The 24,284-nt window shown below is 40.8% G+C and overlaps 2 long non-coding RNA genes across 2 annotated transcripts in view; one reads left to right on the top strand and one right to left on the bottom strand.

The window, feature by feature from the left end:
• LOC135305363 (uncharacterized) lies at nucleotides 1–19,005 on the bottom strand. Its single transcript, XR_010366570.1, has 3 exons — nucleotides 18,457–19,005; nucleotides 9,946–10,171; nucleotides 1–3,883 (listed from the first exon to the last, which is right to left on the bottom strand). It is a non-coding gene; the product is annotated as an uncharacterized LOC135305363 (long non-coding RNA).
• Nucleotides 18,622–24,284, top strand: part of LOC135305361 (uncharacterized) — a 10,781-nt gene continuing 5,118 nt past the window's right edge. The window contains exons 1-2 of the long non-coding RNA XR_010366568.1: nucleotides 18,622–19,208; nucleotides 19,470–19,563. This is a non-coding gene — a long non-coding RNA (uncharacterized LOC135305361). The remainder of the gene's footprint in view (nucleotides 19,209–19,469; nucleotides 19,564–24,284) is intronic.

Genomic DNA, 24,284 nt, shown 5'->3' on the forward strand with positions numbered 1-24,284 from the left:
TACAGTAAACATATTTTATTGAATAGAAAATAAAATACACAGAAATCACCAAGTTTTATATATCACATCAGTGAAAGAAGATAAATGCAAAGGACCAACCATACAGCAAAATGATGAATTGCAGTGCTGGTTATTTCTGCCAGCTACAGGATCTGTGATAGCCAAAAAGCAAGATGCTGAAAATATACAGTGAAAATATACAGTACACTCTTCAACTATGTGCCTTTCTGTCCATTAATCCCTGCATTTATATGGATCCTGTAACACAGTTGTGCAAGTTCTTTTTGTGTCGCAAAAGACCTTTTTCTTTTTTTGCCCAGTTGCTACTTTACTTACTAGACATAAACTAAGCTATAAATGCCCTGATATGTGCATCTGCACCCCCTGAATAAAGGGCCTTAGAAATTATTTGTGCAAATTTTGGAGTCACTCCATATCAATCGCTTAGTCCATGTTACACTCCCACTTGTCTCTTCAGATATTCCTCGTGTGGAGGTCTCTGTCAGCTGGCACTGGCTCACCCTGCCAATGGCGGGCAGATGACACGCTTCTCTTAAGGGGAGAATGGCTACAGTCTCAGTTAATACTTTTATTTTTCTCTCCCCAATATGCCACCTCTCAAGGACTAGCCACGACAAACCCTATTTTATGAGCCTCTGCATTGGTATGCCTGTGGTGCAGCAGCATTTGGAACATGTCCACGACGTGCTGCATGCAAATGGCTCTCCCGTGAGACTTTCAAAGAAACCCTTCTGCCACTGGCACATGGAGACGAGTTCCAGGAGTTCTGTGACAGGTGAAAACCACTTTTGCTCTGTGGTGATAAAGGAATGAATAAATGCATATTATGGCAGGAAGTCAGACTCTGTCTTCGGGGCTGTATTAGCAGTGAAAAGGTTTCAGTGTAAGAACTGTGTTGTTTTGCCTGCATCTGCAGCAGTGGAAGCTGGTCCTTTCTTCACAAGTCTGAATTACCTGCTGTTGCAGCTCAGTGCTACCATTAAGGATCGCTTTGGCCAGCGTGATGAAGGGAGAGAGCCTATGAATGCAAAACTGTCTTGACTCCAAGCAGGTGTGAAGTCTGAAAGATGCAGATGACAGCTTGATCAGGCATCCTCCTTCAGGCTGGTGCTGCAGTGTAATAGAACAGACTTGCTCCATGGAGAACTCCTACTGCTGCTAAATGGTTATTTACAGACACATAAATAGCTGGAACTCTTGAAAATAATGAACATAAATATGAGAGGTTTTTTATAGGGTCTCCTATTCTATTGCTCATACAGGGGCTACAAGAAAGACTTTGTAATCTCTGTATCTTAATCCCTGGAAAAGCAGAGCAAAAAGGAAATCGGTCAGTGACACCAAATATGCCATAGCAAAGATTCACTTTGACTTCCAAAATGTGTCTGATGTTTTGGGATGCTTCCCTTTTTGAACATTCAGCTTGAAAGACAAGAGGGGGACTTTGCCTTTGAAAGTGCTGAGCATGCAGGGGCAGAAGTTTAGGCATTCCTTCCCAATTTTCCATGTTGTACCTCACATCAAGCTAATCTTTATGCCCTTACCAAAAATACAAGTTATTTTCTACAATTATGTGAAAAGGATTCAGTTAAGAGGAGTGTCATATGAGGTTGTAGTAGTTCTGATGCCCAGACAGAAACAAGAGATGACTGTGACCAGTGAGTGGAGTCAGTGAATTAGAAATTAGAATGAAGGTAAGTGAACTGAAGAACTCATTTATTCCCACTGAGAGGGCCAATACTGCACTGAAGGGATGTGGAAATAGGGCACAGGTCTTTGCACAAAGGGAAGTTTGCTGTCAGTGAACAGACACTGCCTCACTGGAGATGCTGAACCCACTCTGTCACTGGTTTTTAGATTTCCATGCTAGCGCCCTTGGAAAGAAGTGTGACTTTGCTTTGTACACAAACATTTCTGACACCTTTATCATTGTTCTTTTTGTCTACGTCTTCACTTTTGCACTGTGGGTGAGAAGAGAGAAAGGTAAAAAATAATTGATTGCTTTTGCAGATGATCAGTACTTTTTCTTTCCGCAATCAAGAGTCTCAGATGTTCATGCACCTCCAAAATTTTGTGAATCCCTTTTGCCCACTGAGAGTGCTAAACAGCAGGATGGGGCATATAACATCAACTTAATAATATGAGATATGATATTGTTCCAGTACTATATACTGCGAATACTGCCTTAGACAGATGTAGGCCAACAGAAAAATGTGAATGATGGATTCTTGCTGCCTGCAAAGGAAATGAAGTGAAGGATATGTATGGTAGTCAGCAAGACCTGCATCTTATCAATAAATCATTAACTGTGACAGTTGCAAGTGGAAATGTCATTCCACTGAAGTGTTAGTTTTTTCCAAGTCTTCTCTTCTTAAAAATGATTACTAATGGTATATATATTATAACCATTATAGAGCCCATAAAAACACACATTGGATCCCCTCCTAGGGCTAGCACAAGGAGTGTGTCTGCAATGTCTCCTAATTTTCAGTAGGATTTGTACTTGTAAGTACTTGTCTCTTACAGGGATGATTTTCAGCCACTCCAAATAATTCACCTTTTGAAAGGCTCTTGATTTTACTTCTAATCACATACTCCAACTAGAAAGAAGAAATATATTGCCATGAAATATTGGGAATTAAATATCACAAAGACCAGATAATCAGCAAGAGAACTTAATGCCATTGACTTGTAGATTCTTGTATCGAAGACGGGTTTTTAATTGCTGCTTGTTAAATCCTTGTGTTTAAGACTGATATTGGAGGCTGGTTTTTTGGCCTGACATCATCTTCATTTTATGCCCACCATGGCAAGTGACAAACTGTGATCCTGACATCCTGCCCTGACTCCCAGTACAAATATGGCACAGCAGTCTCCTCCTTATTTCATCAGTGTAAGTGGAGAAACTCCACTGAAATTGATGAAATTATGTGATTGCAAAAGTTGTGCAATATTAGAGGTGGTCTGAGAGCACTGCAGAGCACAAAAAGTAAGTTTTCCATAAGCTGATACCCCTGCCTCACCTGGTGTTCTGGTGTATATTTATGTGTAGCTCTGCCTTTCAATCAAGATTGTTATGTATAGTGCTATTTCCAAATAAAAGTCCTTTTCAAATGATGTGTAAATGAACTTTTAAAGGTATTCATTCTGTTTCATGACCGAGACTTTTGCTACTGGCACAAACCAGACTTCAAATAAGACTTTACCTAAGACTCTGAGGATTTAACAAGCAGCAGTATTAGCTCAGTCTCCAAAAAAGCACTGACACGAGGTGGTCTGTGAAATAGAGCCACTGTCTTTGTGGTGGAACTGTAAGTGAGGCTACTTCAAATCTTTATAGTGTTGCTTAACTTTAAGTGTGTTTATCATGAGCACTCTGACCTGCTGCTGTACCTTATGGGTTGTGTTCAAGCTGGGATCCTCTAAAAATGACCTTTGCTTTTCAGGGTTTCCTCATTCCATAATCACAGAAGGTGTTGAGTGAGCATCCACAGAAGTTCAGGATGGGAACACAAACACCAACAAACCAACAGCTGTAGTTATCCTGACAGTGCCAGATACAACCCCTGGATCTGCTGAAGACAATCCTCTCTGCTTTCAGCTGTATGCCATATTCCATCCTGGAACAAGGGGGAGTGAATGCATTGTCATGCTCCACTGGTTCCACTTTCTTCTTACACTGCACGTTATTGTTGTCACCTACTTGTCACCTCTGACTTCCTGCAAACTCTTTGGGGTCTGAGCATATTGTTTGGTGCTCACGTGTAGTGCCATATGTGCTGCCACGTGCCTGTACTGCACACTAAGCAATGTGTGTTTTGTATTCTGATACCTCCAGCAGTGCCCTTGTTTTAGCATTTAACTGTGAAATACAGCAAAAGAAAGCTTCTTATTTTGGTTAGCTCAGAAATCTAGTTGTATAGATGTAATCATTAAAAACAAGCATTCAATGCCTTGCAACTGTCTACCCACAATTTGGACATGACAATTTTTTCTGAACTGTGTAGAAGAGTGAAGGCAGTGCTCTCTTATGTATCTTTGTCATCTTTGACTCCCAAATCCCCTTTTGTCGATACACAAAGATAGTGCTGGATTGCACAGATAGATTTTGTACCTTCCTTATTTGAGAGATTGAGATAATACTCTAGGAGTAAAGGACTGTCTTCTGAATTTCTACTCCCAGCCTTCTGAATTTTAGATATGCTTCCCATTATTTCTTTTACTATTCATTGCATTCTCCTTTTCCACCGTTATTTGATATGTTAAGAATAGACTAGCTTAAGATGAACAGAAAGCTAATCAAATATTTGCATCATGATGATTTGAACATATGCAGTACTAACACACTGTGTGTTTCTCACTGGTTGAATGAAAAACTTCTGTTACAGAGGTAGTTAATTAAAGAGTTTGGATAAATGAGGATTGATAAAGAAAAAAAAAAGTTACTGGTGTCTTCCCTATGTGGTGCTGTCTATTGCCTGTATGAAGAGCTGTTCCCAGGATTGCAGCTGACAATGCAAAGGGAAAGTGCATTTCAGCTCCTCTGCAAAGGGAATTGAGAAAAAATTGATGGTGGTTTTTCTATGTCCCTGATGATGGGAATTCTCTCTTCTTTAACACTGGGGGAAGATGAAAATGTCCAATGTTTAATGGTTTTCAGAGAGCTGCCATAGCAAGCAAGCTGTAAAGACAAAGCCCTCACAAGCAGTACCTGGAACAAGATACAGTGAATTCTCTCTGTTTAGGGCTTTTTTTTTTGTTGTTTAGGATAATCAATTTACTTGAGAATTTATTCCATGAGCAAAAAAGTATTGCACAGATAAGCATTTTTATAACCTATCTGCCATATCTCAACAAGATCTAAAGATTTAAAAGCTTCACATGCATGATAAAAGTCTTGCTTATGCCTAGGCAATTATTTTTCAAATTTAAATGTCTCTGTTAATAATGTGGTTTTTACATTCCTGAAGGGCTTTAGCTCGCTCATCTGAAGAACCAACATCAGATTTCCTTTTTTAAATGGAAGACAACTATAATTTTAAAATGCAGTATTTACTTAGCTCTCATTTAACTTAAATTTGATGCATTTAGAAGTCTCCTAATTTATATTCAGGATCACCATTTCAATACCAATGATCAGAATTTCATACATATTTGTGCTCAGCAGCTACTGCATGCATACTGATGAGTCCTTTCCAAGGCAGTCCTGTGGCACTAACATTTGCAAATGCTGTGCTGACATGGTGGTCTTGCAGGTAAAAAACTGCACTAGGCAGGCTGTCCCCAGACCATTCCAGTGATATGGATGCCTCAGGTCTGAGGCATCAATACTGTCAATCCAAATCCAAGATAAAGTTGTAAAAATGGGATGCAAAATGCAGGAGGGGCACAGAGTCCCTACAAATGCCTGTGCTTGCAAGCCTGTATCAGTAAAAGCAGGCTCTTCTCTTTTTGCTGGAAACTGAAGTCATGGCAGTTTTTGCAGCATCTTGTTACACATATGATTGAGAAGTCTGTATTTTGTTAAACATGCTTCTCCTGAGAAGGAAAATTTCAAGGCTTCTCCCCAACGGGAAGTTCATGTTCCACTTGCCTCTGATCTTTATCAGCTACATTTAAGATAAGCACTGAGTATCACCCCTGCCTTGGGATGAAACAAGGTCAGCCCGTTCCCCCAGACGCCCCGCTGGGCTGTGGCTCTGGGTCTCACTGTCAGTGACACATGAAGCTCCTGCTGAGATCAGGCCTGCCATGGCAAGTGAAGCATGAGGGCCCCGTGACTGCTCCCACCTCTGAGATTTCAGCCTTTTCAGATGAGGCAGAGGAGTAATTGTGAGCACCTCCAGGAGGAATTACTACAGACAGTTAGAGAAGGGTTTCTCAGAGTCACCTGTCACAGCTTTTTGAAGCTCACACCAGCAATCAGCAGAGAGGGGCACTGAATCAAAAGCTGGATGAACTGTGAGCCACTTGTGCCCTTGCCATGACTTATGAACTGTTAAGTCTCCCTTCCCCAGACCCCACACTATTGAAGGATATCTCTCTTTCACAGGATACTGCTTGTTGGAATTCACATCAGAATGTTTAATGCTTACCTAAAATAGAGAATAATTGCATATATTTTTTTACTGTTTCAGGCTCTGCTGTGCAGAACAAAGCCAAATCTACTCTTTAATAATGTAATTTCAGCTGCACTGTAGCACACACAGCTTTGCACTCTGTGGTTCTGCTCCTCGTGGACTGGTATATCAGCTTATCATTGTATCACAACTGGAATGCTTTTTTAATTCTACTCTCTCTTTCTCTATATTATACACAAAGAACATAATAAGGCACATCAAGCTGCTTAGGTGGCAAAAAACATAGTCAAGATCCTTCCATTTTATTTACAGAAAGCATGATTTCTTCAGCCATACTAATTTCTAATACAGAGCTAGGCTGACTGCCTGTCATTTTTAGTTTATTTTAAAGAAAGGCTGGTGAGCAGAGGCTGGTACTAGGAACTGCAATCCAACAAGTTCACTCTTACAGTAAGAGTGCATATTTCCCAAGGGATGGCTGGCTAGGAAAACCACGCTGGGGGTTTCTGCAGCAACTGCCTCCCTGTCACTCAATGTCTCCTCTCATAGCCAGAGCCACGGATGGCCCAGGATGGCTCTGCCCCAAGACTGCTGCTGTGCCACAGCAGAGAAACACGAAATGTGTGAGTGGAGCTCTGCTGTTTTGCAATCCCTGGCTGACTGAAACCACAGTGACAGGACCCTTTAGGGACCGCTATACATTGAAAGAGTGAATTTTTTTGTTTTGTAATTTTTGTTTGGTATTTATTGCTTTGTTTTGCAGAGGACTTCCACAGTACAGTCCCCTACTTGCACATTTGCTGCTAAAACCTATTTATTACTTTCACAAGACACCTAAAAATTGACTAATAACATTTCCTGTGAGCTGTCTACCTCTTTAATAAAAGTATTTCTCCAAGCATAACATTTGTCTGCAACAGCTCCTTCTACTGAAACTGTTTTGGGCAAGGGTAGGAAAGCATCTCCTGTTTTTGCTGAAGATCTTCAATTGCAAAGCCTCTCCACACAAGTTCATGAGTCAGATCTCAGCAAAGTTTCTGGATCTGTGGATTTTTCCCTGTGGACCTTTCACAGGAAGATGGAATGATCTCTACCTGGATAAGGCAGAGGATATGGGGATCTCACAGTGCTCATCAAAAAATCCAATCCTCACTTTAGCCATTTATCAGTATTCTACCAGATTTTTTCAGTCCTGTGTGGCTGCCGTATAACAAATTCTAACTGCATAGTTACTTCTTCAAGCAAATTTTGCCTGTCTGCCTCAATAATTTGCTCTGTCCTTCCATTCCCTGACATGCAGCTCTGCTGACACCACACAAAATCTCATTACAAATTGCCTTGAGTAGACTGATGGGCTCTCCACAATGGTGCAGCTCATTCCTCTTCTCTGGGAGGGGATCAACACTATTACATCTTCCATTTCTAGTTCTGTGTATCAGTAGGATTTATACACTGGAAAACTGGTAAAGAAAAAGTTCTATTGATGCTAAACCAAGATATGGGGTTTTAAAAGACCACTAAATAAAAGGGAAAACATCTGTACAAATTAATAAGCTCTGGATTGCAGCCTTAGCAAGAGTCATGCTTTCATTTCTTTGTATACCTCACTATTGTCCCATTCAGCTTTATTTTCACTAACTCTGCCTTTTCCTTTCATTTCGTACAGTCCCTTCCCTTTTTTACATTGCACAGCTGTTCTGAATACTGCAGAAGCCTTAAATCGTGTCTCAGAGGAAATAAAAATATTCCTCTTAGATTCAGCAGAGGAACCCTGTGAAGGAGGTAAAGGAGGAAACCAGCTAAAGGAGGGCTTCTAAATACAAGGCAACACAGATTCAGTCTTTTCCCCTCACAGCTGCAATGGTAGAGATGAGCATGCACCTGCCCACCTGCTTCACCCTTTTGACAGGCTGGGGTGGAAAACCCCCAAAATACCTGATCGTTCAGTCCTGAGTTAGAGTGCCATTCTGAATTCAAATCCAATTATTCTGCATCTATCTGCTAGCCAGGCAAAATATTTTATTGTCTTTGCTTCAGCTTTCCCCTCTCATCTGAAGTTCTGCCCTTGTCTTTCTGGGTTTTCTGCTTCCCTGGGAGATGCCAATTTAATAGAGAGATTTTGAAGGATATGAGTCCAGCTGTCAAACCGAAGGATCAAAGCCTGGACAACTGGTTTCATCTCCTGGTTCTATCAAATGGGCACTCAATCTCTTCTCTTCCCATGGCACTTAGCCAATAGGATCATCAATGGGTCACTCAAATGTCAGCATCTGAGTGTGCAGAGCTCTGTATCAGCACAGCTCAGCAGGTCCCTCCTTGGCAAAATGAGATTTTGGGGAAACACAGCTTTGAGAGGACCTCAGTGCCAAGCTATCAATGTGCAAATGCCTCAATGCAAACACTAATGTAGTTTGGAGAGCTGTAAAATAGCAATTACTGACATGTGCTGTGAATAAGATATTCCAGTTCCACCAGCTCAAATATGCATAGCTTTGGGTGCATGTTTTCCCTCTGATTTTCCTGGCTGCTTTTTCAGTGGTAGTGCCTTGGCTTTTTAGCACTGCATAGGGAAAATACTTAATAACTGCTGGATTGCTCACCTTTGGTTCCACTCATAGGTTAGTTTTGTATGCCACATTTTTGCTGTAAAATATTTGCATTTCCTCTGACTGGCACCTTGAGGATCTGCAAAATCAAGGTCATCAGCATCCTCTTCCCTGAGCACCAGAGCTCCCGTTCTCCCTCTCGCTTTCTATCTAAGCATTCTACCATGTAACAAGCTGAAGAAGACACCACACAAAACAGGTTTTCTTTGCAATTCAAAGCAGCCTCAATTTGTTTAAAAAAAAAAAAAAAAAAAAAAAAAAAAAAAAAAAAAAAAAAAAAAAGACCCCTCATCAGAAACAGGAACCTTCTCATGCCAAGGAATTCTTGGATTCTTCAGGAAAGAACAGTTCTTCAGTTCGTTAATAAGGAGTTGCAGTGCTGCAGTGCTTTTCAGGGTTGAAAAAGATCAAATTTGCTACACCTTATAGGGCATAATGAGAAGCAAAATCCCAAACATCTTCAGGTGAGGTCTCTCCTTGTGCCTTAAGCTTACATTTAGGTAAGTATGTGGCAGGCTCCACATGGATCTGGTAAGAGGGGCGTGAGACTAGGAGGGAGTGTTCCTGCTTTCTGTTTCCTGATGGCCACTTTCCTAATCAACTTCTATTAACTTAGTTTCCTGAGTCCAGCCTGGGAGCTGCAGTGTTTAAGACAAGGGTTTTGACAGCATGAGCTAAACAAAACAAGGATCAGATTTTTCAAAATCATTTCATAACACAGAGATACACATCCAGTGTCATGCTTCTCCAAAGAGGAAAGTCACAGAGTCACAGAATCACAGAAACACAGAATGGGTCAGGTTGGAAGGGACCACAGTGGGGGCATCTGTCCAACCTTCCTGCTCAAGGAGGGTCATCCCAGGGCCCATGGCACAGGATTGTGTCCAGACCATTCTGGAGTATCTCCAGTGAAGGAAACTCCACAAACTATCTGGGCCATCTGTTCAGGAGTCCTGCCTGGCTTTTCTTGGCCCTAATTATCTCCTTTTCCTAAGCTTGGAAAAAAATTTAAATCTACCTAGTAGCATCTAAGAACCACTGCAAATCTTGTCCATTCTACAGCTCATTCAAAACACTCAAATATAGGCTGAGTATATGGAGACAGAAACGGATGCTTTCCTAGCTCACCCTGCTCAAGACTGGGTAGATGAGGGAAGGGGAATCTGTCAGGGTTTTCAGTCCAGCACCGTGCATTTTCTTTTGTCTTTTCTTTTGTTGGAAAGCACTGACTTACTTACCTTTACCTGGAGGCTTAGCCTGCATTTCTCACACAAGCTTGTCTCTGTTGCCAGCACATTTTCCACTCAAAAAGATAAAGCTTGTGGGGATGAGTGGGCTGTTACAGCAGAGCTGTGCTGCAGGGTCTCCTGTGTTCTTCCAAGTGTTCTGTGGTGGGTGTTTGTTTTTACTTCTTTCAGAATCCATAATGACTCCATCCTTTTTGCTTTTCCCCAGCGTTACCCGCTGCACATGAAAGCAAAGTCAACAAGATCAGTGGAACTAATATCATACTGAGTTCCTGAGGATAAGTAATCAGAATTCAAGCCATCAGGAAACAGCCTAAAAAATAAGATGGTCTAAAATATCTGGCAACAAAAGGCCTTCATGGATACAAACAAATAGCTTTTTTTCCCCTGTGTTTTGAACACATTTCATTTTAATCTTTGGTGGACCAATATGTAAACCCAATTGTCTTTGGGGAGAAACATGGATGATAAATGGTCTGATGCAAATTAAATCCTAACATTAAGATGCTGCTAGGATGACTCTTCTCTGACTGGAGTGAATTGGCTTCCCTGATTATACCAGGAGAGTAGCATTGTGAAAGCTTTTTATGATCTTCCTAAAAAAAGCTATATATTAAAATAGTAGCTCAGTGTCTGAAGTCTGGTGCAGAGGTTGGATTCTGTCCTGATTCTGAACTATATGGATATTTTTGTATTAGGATTTCCTCTGTATATTAAACTCAGGCAGTGAAGATTTTAATGCAGAATTCTGACCTGGTAAAAAAGCAGTGGAGCAGACCCATGTGATGAGAGAAGAGGGTTACAAAGTCCTGCCTTCTGTTAATGGATGAATTTATACTTCCCAGATATTTCCAGGTTTTACTGATAGAGCTTCATCCTTTCCAGACCTGAGTTAAGTGGGCCAAATCTATCTCTGGTGGAGGCCCACTAAGACTGTGGTATTAGTGTTCTGTGACTGACATGCTGCAGAATCAGATTAGGCACCAATTTCTGCAGTGCCCAATCCCATGAACTGTCATGCTGCCACCCAGACTTAAAATCCCTACTCTCTTCAATGTAGGACTCCATTTTACAGGGGTCCTGCAAATCAGCAGTTTGGCTTTTTACTGAAATGAGCAGAACATAAGCTATTTTTCTCACAAAGTTGAGTCAATTTGTACAGTACATTCATTATCTATAGCATAGCTGAATACAAAATGTTTAATTGGTCTTTGGGATGTGGAAGCAAAACACTGCCCAGTTGGAATACAGCTTGAAAGACATTTTCCTGATGAGGAATATAACTGAATCATGGTTCATTAGCAGATTTCTATCTGGAGATGGAATCTGGAGAGGTAGTTTCTAAATTATGTAGTTTATATTAATGCTGTCTAGCCAGACAGTCTGGCTGTATCTCTGTAAGTGTTATCACGATCTCTGACAGAACAAAGCTTGAGTAGGTATCTCTTAGTAATTACTCTGCAGAGCGAGAGCTGAGCTCTTTTGCTTTTTTCTCCCTACAATTTTCTATTGAAAATGGTATCATTTTACTTAATCTTTTCTACTGCAAAGTTGGATGGAGTTTTTGATCAGCCTTTTGATGACACTTTTTTTTCCCAAAAATGAACAGCTATATTGCATTTTTTTATTGTTCCAAACTGTTTTGAATCCTTTGACAGATAAATTTACTTCTCTTTCTTTATGACTCTCCTGTAGATTACTCCTTGTAACAGCTTCTGCCCTCTTCACCACAAGAACTGGACCTGTCCTTACCCCTTTCTAAGAAATGGAGTGCAGGGGATACTCTACCCAATTATGTTTTCACAGGATTCAATCAGTTGAGCTATGCTGATTTCCACTAGCTGAGGTCTTGGATGACTATCTCTGAAATAAGCTGTCTCCTTGGTCAGAGAGATTTCAGGCATATTATTTTACATGGGTGGTTTCTCCAGTAAATGAGCCTTGCCTGTCTATCTTTGAAGCTCTAGTCTAAAGTGGATCATTTCCTGAACCATTCACTGTATTATCAATGCTATTTCCATTCTAAAAAACCCCTCCCGTGACTGTAAGTCTTATCAGTCCATTAACATTTGCCTTGAAATTCCAGCTAAAGCTTAGGCCAGCATGCAATTTATGAGAGGAGCTGGAATTCTGTTGCTAGATTTGTTTCCTTATTCCTTTGCTCTTCCTTAATTCCTTTGAAACCTTTCCAGGGAGAGATTTCAGTACTGCAGGATGATAAATGAAGACTCCAGGATTCCCAGGCAGAAAGACAAAGGAGCGGCTCTGTTATGCAGTTTTGTGCTTCTGCTCTTTGCCTCCCTCACCTTCTGGCCAGAGAGCATTCAGTGTCTGTGAGTCCTGCTGAAAGGATGTTGGAGATATTTAGGATATAGTGTCATTTTTTTCCTGCTCTCAGTAGCACAGGGGTCTCCTCCCCTTAGTTTTTCCCTCCTGTTGCTGCTAGATTTTGGCTCAGAATGGATTTTTTACTCACGTTAACAAACATGTGACAGAAAGTTCCCTGAAACTTCAATATCTATATCCAGACTGTTCCTACTCAAGAAAAGCTAAATAAGTTATGGTTGGTTTTAACACTTTTGCCTGGGACTGCACGTTTAAAATTCTGGACAGGTTTGGCCTTGGGGCGGGTGGTGCAATGAAAAAAATGAACATTCAGCATATTTCCAGGAGAATTTCTCCTACAGCACTGCTTATAATGAGAGCTTGCTACTCTGCTGGTTTATGCCAAGAGGAAAGGGAAATGTCAGACACTCCCGATTTATTCTATATTGCCTTTCCACCTGTGAAGCTTATGGTATCATTCTTATTCAGCTTACTTCTCCACTTTGTGCAACCAGGCTCAACTTGGAGCAACGAAATGTTCTAAATTGAAATCATTTCACTATCTACTTTTTTCCCTGAAGGAGCTCTTCAGCAGATACACAGAGACTGAACCAGCTCTGATCAGGAAGTTTGCAGTTGAACTCACCTGTGCTGGCTAAGAACTCAGGTTCTGTTCCAGTTCCATAGCAATTTCTTAGCAAAATCATTTTACTTCTCTACTTAAACTTCATCATATTCATATCAGTCCTTTCCTTTCTTTAAAAAATTCCCAGAGGATTTTAGAAGATGGAAATTTCACCATTAATGCATTTCAGATATCAGTTTAACTGACAAGCTATGCTTATTAGCTCTCATCTAACTTACAATATTACATTTGATAATTAAAATCAACAATCAACACTGACAGAATTTCCAAGGGTTGACAACCACCTGTGAGACTGGACCATTGAAGGCAAGCCCAAAGGCTATTGCATTCTGCAAGCTGCTCCCCAGCCAATGCTCTTTGACAAGGTTGCTATTGCTATTCTAACCTCTTTTTTGAAAGAATAAATTCAATATACATTCTTTATGTTATTCCCAACAGAGCCATCTCTCCTCCAAGGCATAACGGAAGAATGGGTTTTAATAGCAAAGCTGGACTGCAGTAAAAAACATTGCTAAAAAAATCAGCCACAGTTCTGATTAAAGTTGCTGCTCTGAGTACCAAGGGTTACAGTTATATGGAATTGAATTTTCAAACAGCAGAATGTGTTTTGCTTTTCCCACCCAATTAATTTTTTGAAGCCTTCCCCTTTGAGGTCTTTCTTTTGATACTCGAGGATTTGGTGAAAGTTAACTGCAAGTGGCATCAATGGAAACCCTGCAAGAAGATCTCTTGGGGATTTACAGATCCTCACAAGCTCAGCCAAACATTCCCATAAATATTGCAAGGAGGTCGCAGCAGGTGAACTCTGTAGAACCTCAGAGAAAATTTCCACTGCAAAACTCTAGCAAACATAGCTTAAACTCTAGCAAACATAGCTCGTGCCCAGCTCCTTATGTGCAGTACAGCCCAAGGTCAGGAGAAGGGGGGAGCTGGTCCCCTAAATCGCTGCCATTTTGCAGCAGACTTGGAGCAGGACAGATGCCTGCAGCAGGGTCTGCAGTGTGGGGGGAGCAGGGAGCTCAGTGAGGGGTTCTGTCCTCTCCAGCTCGGCATTGTTCCCACGGGAAGAAACATTATCTCAACTTTCACTGTCAGCTGTGCACTCTAATGAATGACCTCTCTGAGAAATATTCATAATAAATCTGTGTCCCATCATTTTCACTGTCAGTCTGGTCTTCTCACGCTGGGTTTCATTCCTTCAGGGAACAGGAAGGTAAACTGCAGTGTGAGGGGCAGCCTTGGCAAAATCACCAGAAGGAATTTAACTGAAGACGGAAACAGGTCCCCAGGGTGTGTGATCCATCATCTCAGCACTTCCTGCTACTGGGTTCACAATGTTGGATGCCAGCATCTTCCCATCACCTGCCTAAAGTTTACCATCCCTCTGTGTGAGTGGGAAGAAAGGCAAGAGATCTTCCCTATTGCAGCCAAAGTTCAAAGCCCAGCCTATTAGCTCACATCACCATTAATTTCATTTTACATTAATATATAATATGGCTAATGCTTCTCTGTGGATTTCTCACATGTCAGAAGCAGCAAACACATGTTTAGTTAGTTATCAAACTAACAGGATGCAAACAGGGTCTCAATAAATTAATGTAGAGTAGCCCTGGCTTCACTGGTACTGCCTGAGGTTATCAGAGAGCCAAACACAAGACAACACTAGCAGCACTTCCATCCCACGGTGTGAACAACAGGACATTAATTCAGACTTAATCCAGGTTTCTCACAAGAGTCAATCCTTAATTTGTCATTGATCTCCACTGTCTGTGTCATTCTCACAGCCTCCTAACTCTTCTTAATTTCACTTACCTGGAAAGAAGCTGCATGGCAATCTTCTTGCTATGTTCCAATTAGTTTTTATCTGTCTTACAATTATTTTACCAAAGCTCAGATTCTCATAAAACAAATTGTCATTTCTCTTATATGCTCATCATTTAATTAATAACTTTAAGACCATTTTGTGCCCCAACAGTTTATCTTTTACTGCTGCCACAAAAAAAAAATATTGTTGGACAACTGCATCCTGTACAGACACCACAGTTTAAGGTGGCAGTTCTTACTGTTGATGTTTCTTCTGTTATCAAAAACTCAACAGTCTCCTCTTCCCAAAGTTTTGAGGGATGCATTTAAACACTGGGAACAATTAGTGTATATTTGAATGGTAGAGGTCAGAGACAATTTAATTACAATGAAAATTACCCTGAAGTAGAGGGTCAGATTTTTGAACAATTATTATAGCACTAAATATAGACTATAATTTGGGCTACTAAGGGCCAACACAGTAAAGTGGGAAAACCACATAAGTCAGTACTACTTGTCCATATTATATGGGGAAAATGCAGTGAATTTAAGAGGGTTAAAAATAAAGCACATTATCATAAGCAGGTTTCTATAAACTGGATTTCTGTAGGCAGCTGAAGAAGAAGCACCGTAGCCAAGAGTACGTGTATGACTTTGGCTATCATTCAGTCTTCTGAGCACTTGGAAAGACACCAGAGAGATCTGGCAGAGAGGCACAGAATTAATTTTATTTTTCTCCCTAACAAACCTCCATGTATGTATGATAAGATTTAAGGAATAAGATGTATAAATCCCAAGCGATTATTTAAGGATATCATTTAGCCTTGTAATTACTGTGGTCTCTTAACAGCTGTTATGTTTAATTGATTGCAACGCTTCAGGGCTGGAACGATTTATCTTGGAGCTCCATCTACTGATGCAAAGGCAGCATGACTTTGTTAGGAACCATCCCACAGCTTCCAGACCTGAGCCCTGTTCAAAGCTGGCTAAATCCCACTGTGAGGAGGGACAAAGAAACCCTGCTGAGAGCTGCTGGGATGCACAGTAGGGCTATAGGTGTATCCTATATATCCTATACCCACATCGATCTCTGTCCCCCAGCTGCACGTGCCCAGTGGCACAGTGACCCCGGTGCAGGCACTTCCCAGGCTTTTCAGGGAGCACGGGCAGCTCATCCAGCCAGTGTCGGTGTGTTTTGGTCCCAGGGCTGGGGTGAAGCATAGCCCACCCGCCTGTTCCCACACTCCTCCTGCCCCCCAAGTCTGAGGAAAGCGCTGCCTGAGCACATTAGAAGTGAATTAATGTCTGTCACACACTTTGAAGCTTCTTTAGAAAATGAAGACAAATAGATCTCTGTGGAAATCAAAGTATCTTTGAGTCAGAGAGCTCCACCTTCACTTCAGTAGGGCTCAATGAGATGTATCTGAGTAAAGTCATTGTTCTTTGGTCCATTATCATTTTCTTAAAAGATATTCAGCACTCTGTTTTAGAAAACAGAAATCACTCAAGATTTCATCTTTGGTATTCAGCATGAAAATCAACCAAAACAGGTTTAATGTGAGCTCTCTTTAAAAAAACCTAAATTGTTTTATCAAGTTATACCAGTGTGTTACAGAGAGGCTAAGGAAAATTAAACCTGCATGAACCATAACAAGGCATTTGGAAATAGACTACATCTGAAATTCCAAACATTGGAAACAAGGCAGAAAGAACAAACACTTTCTTTGAAATTAACTGTATCGAGACAGAGCAGTGGCTGCATACTGAGATTTGGAAATAAATGTATCTTATTGTCTCTTTATTCCAGAGAAAGGATGGATGAGATGTGACTTGAACCTCCCTGATGTGGCACGTTGAACTCATTAGAGAAATTCTAATCAATTCATTTGATTGCAGCAAAACGCCCAAATAAAGCAAAGTGCCCAAATGAACTCAGCCTTCTGCCATCCTGAACACAGCTCCCAGTGTTAATGTGGGCCCCAAAAGGAATATTTATCACTGCAGTAACAGTGAAGGGATGGACAGCAGCAACACTTTGCTCCATAGCCTGGGGTGCCCTGAGCAGCTCTGAGTTTTATGAGGAATCCACTGCAGGAAAATCTCCGGAAATGTTCTGGCTGTGCTAGCACTGCACACAGCCTGCTGGCAACAGAGAGAAAAGGGGATGTGTGGGGTCAAAAATACTCCATTTTTTCAACAAAGAGAAAGAATGCTACAGGCAAGTGCAGTTACACCTGACAGCAAAATGACCCAGCCAGGCATCAAGTGCACTAACCTCTGTCCAAGCTGCATTCTACTCAGAGGAATAAGAATATTGAAAGAGAAAAACTAGGACAATAGAAGTCTTCCTTGGAGATCTATTAATATAATAAAGCACAACAGAAATAATTTTGTAGGATTCTATTTCTATCCTGAGGTCTTTACTGGCTATTAATTAAAAATGTATTGTCTGCTTAGATAGACAAAGATGTTCAGGAGCTCAAGTAAAAGATAAAGAAAATAGACTCCATATAATTAAAAATAATTCTGAAATATGTTTAATTATGTATTTTATCCTCTCTGAAAAGCAATTTAAGTACGTTTCCTTTGCTATCAATAATGACATTAATGAGACAGCTGTCTCAAGAACCCAGTAAGCCAAGGGCCCCTGGGGCACAAGTACTGTACTCTGAAATCCAGGGTTGTGTACACAGACCTTGCATGCACAGACTGCAGCTTCTTTTGGACATGGCTGCACTTCCTGAAGCAGTGCTTTCAACTCCATTCTCTCCAAATGTATTGTACGTGTACTATTTTTTTATTATTATGCCTGATGCACTATAAACACTAAAAGCTCTGTTGATTTTGCAGGTCACTGAGAATACAAGCAACAATAGGACAAAGTTGTCACTGCAGCCTTTTCTTTCTCCTCACAAGTTTTGCTTTGGCTCTGTCCTTGCACAGGGAACACCCACCTAATCCATAATATTCTGCTAATTATTCCTTGCAAATAACACTTTTATCCCTATGAAAATTCCACCTGCCACTGTGACAGAAACAAAGCATAAAAACCTGGCACAAAGGAATAAAATCTAGCAGGAGCTTATAACATTTTCTTGACAGAACTGTCTAGTTTAGTTTGAATTTCTAGAAACAGCACTCTGCTGAGAAAGCACAGGCACCCACCTCCCCTGCAACCCATTTCATGGATTCTTTATCTAGATCCACCCGCCACACAGAGAAATTTTGTCTCAAAAGTTTTCAGGGACTGCAAGCAGCAGCACATCAGCTCCCACCAGGGAGAGCACTGGCCAGCAAAAAAGACCTGGCAATGCCATGGATAAAACTGTTGATGCCAGGCTCTTGAGCAGGGCTAGTGATGCCAGGGGCTGGTAGCCCTTGCTGCCCTCCTGCCTCTTCCTTTTCATGCTCAAAAGAGTTTATAACCACAGCACAGAACAACTCTGCCAGGGCTAAGGAGGCTGAAGAAATGTCTTCGCTCAAGGATGGGCTGAGGAGTTGAGGGCTTCGGGAGACTTATTTTTTGAGAGAATGTAACCACCAGGTTTAGCCTGGTTCCCTCTCCCCCTCTCATTTTTGCCCAAGTTGTGATCAAATGAGCCACCACAGCCATGTACTGTTGCCCAGGTACTACAAAAACAGCAGGCGCCATGATGGTGCCTGCAGCCAAGAACCCTCACAATGCTGGAAGAGCCAGAAGAAAGAAACACCTCAGCTAAAAAACTAACCTTTTCCTTGGAGGCTTCTTCCCCTGAGGGCTGGGATCCTCTCAGCCTGGCCTGCTCCTCCTGGGCACTGCTGCCATGCACCATCTGCCAGGCTGGTGGCAGCGCTCCTCTTGCCGGGTGGCCATGTTGTGCTTCCCCTGGCGCAGCACCTCCTTGAAGGTTGGGTTCATGCTTCCTTTTGGAAGGAATGTAACCCGCACTTTAGCTGCTCCATATTTTGTGTCTCTTTTTCTATTTCTTCCTCTCTTCCTGGGTGTTTTTCACTTCCAGGGATGCCACACAGAGCCGCAGTAGCTCTGGGCTCCATTTTTCCCCTGAGGTGACCATGTCCTTTTTCCCACCTCAGCTCCTCTTGAGGTGCAGGGAGGGTTCTGCTGAGGCACCTGGGCTGGCAGGTGTGCAGGGACCCCAACGTGCATAGGAGCAAGAAAACTGCCATAAAAATGTCCTTGCCTTGCCCTGGGGTGCACACCAGCCCTAGAGCCAGAGAGGCTCAGCGGAAAGCCGTGAGGGGAGAGTGCTGTGCCCCCACACCCCTGCACATCAAATGGCGGCCGCGCTGCAGGGCGGGAAGGGCCCCGTGAGGGAGGCCAAGGCCGAGCTTGCTGCTGCTGCAGTGCCACGTTCTTTAACTGGAACTGCTGCATTTGTTGGATCCAGGCTCCCACTGTGCAGACACAAAGAACAGTCAGCAGTGAGGGCACCAGGCCTCAAAGCTGCAACATGAGCTGCAGGAGCTCTGCTTGCCCCCGGTGAGTCTGAGGGGCTGAATTTGGGGGAGTCAACCACCCTTGTGGTTCCCTTCCCAGGATTTTGACTAAAATTTCTACATAATCTGTGTCCGACTTCCATGTTTGCATAGAACCTTTTTTCCCTCTGGAAAATGCCACAGTTGAGGATGTTCCTTGTCTTTGCAGTCAAGTCACTCTGGTACATGAAAAGATTTCGTAAAGCACTAAAGTTTAGAAAAAAAAATTGAGCATGTACTGAAATTCTCCTTTTAATCTTCTCAGACATGATGCTTTTAGCAGTCACTATTTATGCCTATCGACTGCCTGAACATGGACATCTGTGAGCCAGACTCTGCCCTGCTGGAAATGCACACTGGTATGATTCTTTCATTAGTTGTTTTGGTTTGGTTTTGGTTTTGGTGTTTTGGGGTTTTTTTTGCTCTTGACAGTACTGGTATCAATTTAGTGCAATTTCATTAAATTTAGTAGAGCTATTTTTTAATTCTACTGAGAAGTAAGAGCTGACTCTTCTGTATTGTCAGTCTAAAATGATCATACATAAGGTCAGATTTTGTTTTTAATAATTTTTGTTTTCAATAGTCTTTACTGAAAAGAGATGGATATCTACCAGTTTCTCCTTTCTTCTGGTTTAACACTGCCTAAACTCCATATCCACAGCACCAGAACTGTTATACAATATTTTATTGCTGATTGCCAGCTAGACAAGGGAGCTCTTTCTAAGTAACAAGTCTATTGTTTCCTTTTTCCATTTATTTTATGTATTTCATTAACAATACATTCCTATATTCTTATGAGTATAAAGAAATTTTAAAATATAGACTCACTCCTCCTGCAAATTCCCAAGTAAATTTTCTTTTCTATTAGTCATCTACTGATCTAAATCAGGCTGAAAACCCTGAGCACAATATCTCTCATTTTCACTTCATTCTGTAAATTCTGTACATAGCCTCCTTTTATTTTTCTGCCATCTCTTTCACTTTTTTTCTCAGATGCACTTTTTCTTTCTAAATTATTTAAATTTACTCCATTTTCAGTCTGTCTTCCTTCACCACATACTCGGTTCTTCATTTTGTTCTTGTGCTTTTTCCCCTGTAAACCCCACTGTCATCATTGAAACCAGTGTAAAAGGGAAACACTTTGCTTTGCCATTTTTCATCTGCAATTGCCTAGAGTTCAAACCAAGAAAATTAATAACTTTGAAACCTGTGTGTAGTTTTCTGCCAGGTACACAGTCTTGCAATTTTTCCTTATTCCCTATTATTAAATATAAAGTAGGTAAACTTTGTACATCTGTGAAGTTTTGTAATTCCCAAAAAACCTTACTCTGTCCTGTGGAGCTTGGAGGGATGCAGTGCAGGCTCCTGAATTAAATACTCTGACAGCAGAATGAATTCCCCAATCCTGCTAGTCATTTATTTGCAGTGTTTCCTGTTCAGTTCTGCCATTTGCATTTCACAAATCAAGTTATTTTCAAATGTATTTTTATTCTAAATAGTGCATGGTCTGATAGTACATTGCCACAGAACTATTAATGCATAACATACATATATGTGTAACTGTTTCTTTCTTTTCACTGTAAAGTTTATATATCAAAGTAGTTATAAAAAAACCCACAAATCCTAAAACTATGGGGTTTTAATTTGTTTTGGCAAAGCCCTAACAATTCACATAGAACTGTAATTTATCAAAGGACTTTTATTACGAAAATAAATCCTAGTAAGAATTTCTTTGTCAGGGACTTTGCAATTAAAGATAAAACTATCCACAAAAAAAAAGTAACAAGTAAACGTAACATGTAAATGTAAATGTGGATATCTAAATGGAAATTATTATATATGAGGTTAAAAAAAAAAAGAGCTTAAAGCACTGAAATTGGAAGGAGAGGATAATCTCTGTCCCTGGGTTCTGAAAGAAGTGGCACATTAAATTGCATGTCCAGCAGCAAGAATTTTTAATAAAGCTGCTGGCTGGTAGCACAGCATTGCTGAAAAGCAAACCTCCCACCAGGATTTCAGAAAGGGAAAAAATGTATAACCAGAAAACATTAGAGTGACCTCAACAATATTCAAGAATTTAGGAGGCTTTTCCTTTAAGAAAAACATCCACGTGAGTGGGAAAAAATGGAAAATGGGACAAAATGCAAGCTAAGTTTACCAAAGGTGAAGCAGGTTGAGTCAATGTAACTGTGTTGATTAAAACTATTGCTTTAATCAGCAGAAAGTGATGCAGATAAGATCTATCAGGCTTCTGCAAAGAAAGTTGTGAATAAAATGCTAAAGCAGGAAAAGCCCTTGGTTGTGCTCGAAGAGGAATTGTTTTCTCAGGGGAGGATATTATTGTAATTCTTGAAAGATCAATACTGGAACCTGCCTTATTTAATATTTGCAGTAATGACTGCCATAAAATAGTATGCTAATGAAATTCTGCAGAAAGCAAACACTGAGAGATATTACTACCACAGAAGAGGATTAAAGGCTCAAACAGGAAAGAAATAGATATTGTGACAACTGGAATAACAGAAATGAAATTAAATTTAAAAGCATATAATGTATGTATGAAAAACCAACAGCAGGAGCTCAGCACTTGGAAACCAAACACAGAACAGATCCATTAGTTGAACAGAGGCTACCTGCAAGTCACTGCTGTGAAGACATCTGTGGCAAAGCTGAACAGAGCCCTAAAATATTTAAGGTTTTGTATTGCTAATATATATATATAAATACTACTGCACAAGGCATTCCTGAAATCTCATGTCAAACATTTATTTTTATTCTCCATGTCTGAGTGCTACGTGGAAGTGTGCTGTAAAAATGGGAAAGCTTCTGAGATAATGAAGATAGGTCATCTTCTTTCCCCAGACTTATTATCAAGGCATTAAAAATCTATAATATTCTCCAGTTCACCATTTTGAATCACAAGACTGCTGGATAGATCAATGTCATGATAATGTGGCCAATAAATCAACACTAAAATATGTGATTTTGAGAGGATGGATACCTAATTATTTTCCCTTGAAGTTCCACATTACACTTTATTAACTACCTCAACACAAATATTCATTATAATCTCTACTTTTTACAGCAAGCAAAACTCATTTAGATAAGATTTCCTACAGATAATGATGTTTTTATTTGCTTTTAACCAACTTGTTTCTAAAATGGTAATATTTAACAAATAACACTTGGAAAAGTGAGGATTAAGATCTGTGTACCAACTGAGGCTTGTCTGAATTAAGAATGGACACAAATAGTTTATTTTAGTTATGACATTGCTTATTTATTAAAGAAAATGAATTATTTCTCTTCACCTGTACCTTTGTAAAAGATAGATATTGTGTCTAATTGGTGCATATATTACATCTGCTCTTCTATCTCTGGTTAATAATTTAAAACACAGTACAGATTTGCACAGTACAGGCATGTATAGATTTTCTATTAAAGAGCAGGAAACCTTTGGATGCCTGCCAGTAAATATCCTGTGAACATTTCTGCTAACTGCAAATAAGAGTCACTATCATTAACACTTCAAATTTAACAATACAGTGTGCTCAAGAATGCCAGACTTGTTTGGTTTTGTATGAGTTATGAGGTAAAAAATGCTAAAATAAAATATAAATATTGTTAATATGCAATTTCTATAAACTTTGCAGAGACACACTTTATTCAGGAACACTCATCTTTATGTGAATGTATTCATTCACTTTATTACATGTATTCGTGTTAGTGCTTTCATTCCATTAAATATTGAAAGATAATTCTTATATTAAATATGTGAGAAAATTTGCTATAATATTGAAAACCGGCGTGCTCCAAATCAACATTTTCAGATCCATTACCCAGGGAAAACAGGCATCATAGTTAAGGGAATCCCAATAAATCTTAAAACAGTCCTGTTGTGTGCAAACGGATTAGAGAAATTTGTGGGCTCAAACAGCTTCAAAAGTAAACTCAGCTTGGGGAATAAGGACATTTCTGGTGGTGGAGGCTGAGGAATGAGCTGGGACACTGTGCATGAAATCCACTCCCTGTTCCAGGGTTATTGCTCTGGAATGACAAAGCAGGCATACCACTCCTCCTGCCACAAATGCACCTCCTGTCCTCAGCTTAAATGTGTAGTTTTGATAAGACTTCAGCCCTCCAGTATTTAATTTTAAATAAAAGTGTGGGTGTATGTGTGTGTGTTTGCTGGTACTGCTATTTTAAAGATGACAATACACATGTAGAGACAACTGCTGCTGTTCTGCCAAAGCTAGGGACCACTGAGCAGGATCATTGCTCATCATCAGCCATCAGGTACCATGACTTCCCACCACTGCCAGTCTTGTATTTCCTGTTATTTCACACACACAGGAGAGGTTTGAGAGGCTCCTCTCAGCTGTGCTTGGGTGAAGGCTGCATGTTCTGCAGGGCCCTTCCCTTCCCTTCCCTTCCCTTCCCTTCCCTTCCCTTCCCTTCCCTTCCCTTCCCTTCCCTTCCCTTCCCTTCCCTTCCCTTCCCTTCCCTTCCCTTCCCTTCCCTTCCCTTCCCTTCCCTTCCCTTCCCTTCCCTTCCCTTCCCTTCCCTTCCCTTCCCTTCCCTTCCCTTCCCTTCCCTTCCCTTCCCTTCCCTTCCCAGCAGTCTCCCAGGGGAACAGGCTGCTGCTGCTGCCCAGGAAAGAGCTCAACAAGGCTCTGCCTGCAGCAGCCTCTGCTGTGGAGGTCAGTCTGTCCAACAGCACAGCCCTGCAGCTACAGGCAACCTTTTGTGACAGTTGGGTCCCACAGCTCCAGGGAAATGGAAAAGATGATTTGGTGTCTTTTTCTATTTGTTTTCTGGAGTTGATCAAACTAAACTTTCCTGACTTAAAATCAAGTTTGATTTAGTTTCAAAGGAAATACTGCTAACAACCTATTGTCTGATTCTGTTATTTCTATGCTTCATAATAGCTGTTCTTGCAAATATTTTCATTTATTGTGAAGAAAGACAGTCTGATTTCATGATCACAAACTATGAAATGGCAAAGAAATGCGCCTCTTTGGTTTCCCTCTTTTTTCTGCAGTGAAAATACTTTAGTGTGGCTTCACACCTGTGCATGCTT

The sequence above is a fragment of the Passer domesticus genome, chromosome 7 (genome assembly GCF_036417665.1).
Source record: "Passer domesticus isolate bPasDom1 chromosome 7, bPasDom1.hap1, whole genome shotgun sequence".
NCBI lineage: Eukaryota > Metazoa > Chordata > Aves > Passeriformes > Passeridae > Passer > Passer domesticus.